Below are 3333 nucleotides of genomic sequence, written 5' to 3'. Positions count from 1 at the left end.
GAAGTTACTCCTTTTAGTGTTTCACCTATCAAGATCAGTTTAATCCAATTATTCATGGTTCCGCTGTTTGCAGGGGTTTCAACTTTCAACTTGATCCATTAAAATATGACTACCTAGCTTCACCTAGTTCTCGCCTTTTGAGAGCAGTAACTTGGAATCATATGGGAGTTCCTGGACTTTACTAATGGCGCAAGCGAATTAGGCTTGCTCGACTTTGTTACCTCTTTATTTTTATTTTTATTTTTTCCTTTTCCCCCTCTAATTAGGATTATAAGCAAAACTAGTTTCAAGATTTTCGTGGTTTAATTTTATAGATTCTGTTATTGGACGACACAGTAGTTATATTTACATATTTAAATTAGAGCACCAGTTATGACCTTGATCATATGCTTTTTAAGCATCAATGTGATTGGACAACTTAGATATTAATGGGTCCCTCACTCCCTTGATATCATATGCTTTTTTATTTCTTTGGTCGGAAATATACTAATTGCTGAAGATGTTTTGGTCAAAGACATCATAAGGCTTTGCTTTTTTGAATGCCTTGGGCATGTTCTGGGCCATCTGTTGGGCCCGTTAAATTTAGACCTAACTGGTATTTTGAAAAGGATGGCTTCATCAGGTCCAAAAACAAATGAGAAAAGCATGGCTTCATTGTATAATATAGCATTTTTTTTAATATCAACTTATCATGTTCGGTAGGATAGTTTCTGATAATCTTCTTTTGGGATTTGTCCCAAAAAGTGTTCACTCAAAAACTGATATGTTTTGATAAAATCACCAAAATCTTATTTAGATTAATTATAAAAGCTTTAATTAATCTCTTACTCTAATAAAACCTTAAATAGTTATGCAAGTAAATGGCATGTTAATTTTGTATGTTTATTTGCTAAGATTTAAATTTTTCGTTTAAATTCTATGTGACTAAGACCTATTAGATCTTTTAGAAAATTGATTGTCTTTCTAATATTCTTATGAAAACGAGATTTTTTGTGGCTCTAGAAGTAATATTCAAACTTCTCTTAATTACATGGAACTTAGATGAGGAATCCAAATCACAAATAGTTAATGTATTAAATCAACATATCATTGAGAGAAATTAGCTCAAGAGTTAATGTGTTACGATTATAAATTTTAGGGTCCAATTTAAGTCCATTAAAATTGTAAAGATCAAATTAAATTCGACTTCAAATTTTGAAGGACCAAATTGAATATTATATCGCAGTTCATGGAGAAAATAGCAGAGATTTAAAAATCAAACCCGATATTAAATTGAGTTGGAGTGTAAGCCATTAGTTCAAAGTTTAATTTTGTTTTTGTTCGTGTAGTTCAAAGTTCAATCACTCGGTTTTTTCTTTTTAGCTTACAGGAGCTAATCAAAGTTTATAGAAAAAGTTTAGGGACAGTAACTTTTGTATTTTCGGGCTAACAGTAAATGATTTTTCATTATTAGATATAATCTCACACTATTAAAAATACTATTAATAGTCAATTGATAGTTATAAAACACTAAAATGACTGACTCCTGAGATTCCTCAAGTTTATATAGCATATAAGGGCCTAAAAGGCTAAAACAGTAAAACACTAAAGCTAATGCCGGTGAGACATAACCTTTTCAAAAGGAAATTATCTGAATCCCATATGTTCCATTTGCTTGTAGGAAGAAGAGACTACGAAAAATGCAATTCTCCGGTGTGAATAGACAAGGCCGACTTGGTTTGGCTCACAACTACATAGTGATCTCTGGAGTAAAATAGGACAATTGATTTGGGCCATATGAAAAACTAGAGTAAGGAGCTAGCTCACACAGTGGCCAAGCTCACTCTTCTTTCAAATTGTGGCAGCTATAGACTATAGTAAGCAGAGAAGAATCGAGGAGAAAGGTGCGCCAGAGAAGCAACAACTACAACACCTCGGTAGGAACTAGCCCGGCGGTATCTCAGCCACCGCTTCGGCTTGGAGATGGAGGCCTCTGAAGTCAGGGATGAGTATCACAACCTCAAGGACTTCCTCCCACTCATCTGAACTATATTGCCAACCTGCAGCGATGAGAAGAAGAATCAGGATGCGGCGGCGCCGTCTCTTCCCTGTTCTGGCGAGCCGGAGTCCCATAACCACAGCACCGTGCAACCATTGGAGAAGTGAGAACACAACCAATTTCAGCAACATCTTCTTCCTAATTTCGAATTGGAGCAGCATTTGGAGATGACAATTTGATCAGAGAATCTCGTCTAATAGGAAGGCGCGAAGAGAAGCGTGTATTCAATGGAAAAGGCTACTAGGTGTGGAGGAGTTAAACTTAATTTTATAAAAATGTTTAGACGCAAACTGGGTTTGGTTGGAGCAGCAATGGGGCCAGTTTTGATGTCTTTGCTGCAGAGAGTCTCATTCTACTTGTTCTTCCTCGCATCTTTGATTATTATTATTATTATTATAGTCTCCATATGATACCTACATCCAATGCTACCCATGCATGTCGCGATTTCCATGATGGCTCACCAAATCTCTGCTTTTCATCTGGTCGCATAAACTCTGCTAACATGTATTAAATTGTATGAATTCCTCTCTGGTGCTTAATCCAAAAATGAGTTTCAAGCCAGAATGTAGAAATAAGACAGGATTCCGATGTACAGGATTCAAAATATTTCAGTAAACATTTAGCGAACTTCTATAAATTCGATTATGTCAAGTCTTATATCATGAAACCATTTCTACAATATTAATTAAAACAGAATTTGACACCTTGGAACCCCGACGATTGCAGGGGCGGAGCTAGATGAACGATTAGAGGGGAGCCAAAAATATTTATATAATAAAATAAGACTAAAATAAAATTTTAAGAGGAGCTAAACTGGAATTTACATATAATTTACATGTAAAAAATTAAAATTGTCCCTTTGCTACAATGTAGCTCCGCCCCGGATGATGGAAATGTTCCTCCTCAACTAGACTAGACGCCCTGGTTGGTATAGATGACAATTCAAAGTATATCACACTGCATTGCACCAACGAAATGTATGCAAAATGTGATCCAGGTTTAATAAAAGTATACATGAGATGCTGAAACACTAGGAAAACCATAGGTCACACCTTTCAATATGTAATCTGCCAAATTATGAGTAAATATCCAAATTGGTCCCTGAAAGATTACTCGATCTCCAAATTGGTCCTCAAAAGAATAAATTAATCAAAATTTTCCCCCAAAAATTTAAAAATGGTAACGTTAGTCCTTCCGTCTATTATTTGACTGACGGCGTTACCATTTGCTTACCTGGCCATTAGTGTGACATGTCAGCCAAAGTTTAAACGACGTCGTTTTCTTTCCTCATCCCT

General features: G+C 35.6%; 1 protein-coding gene across 1 annotated transcript in view; it reads left to right on the top strand.

The window, feature by feature from the left end:
• The window catches only part of LOC107617966 (protein indeterminate-domain 4, chloroplastic), a 6434-nt gene extending 6049 nt beyond the window's left edge, over positions 1–385 (top strand). The window contains exon 4 of the mRNA XM_016319868.2: positions 74–385. The gene's annotated coding sequence lies outside the window, so the exon portion shown is untranslated. The remainder of the gene's footprint in view (positions 1–73) is intronic.

The sequence above is a fragment of the Arachis ipaensis genome, chromosome B09, assembly GCF_000816755.2.
Source record: "Arachis ipaensis cultivar K30076 chromosome B09, Araip1.1, whole genome shotgun sequence".
Classification (NCBI taxonomy): Eukaryota; Viridiplantae; Streptophyta; class Magnoliopsida; order Fabales; family Fabaceae; genus Arachis; species Arachis ipaensis.
Note: the sequence above shows the minus strand (reverse complement) of the source record. Positions and strands in the feature narration are given on the sequence as shown.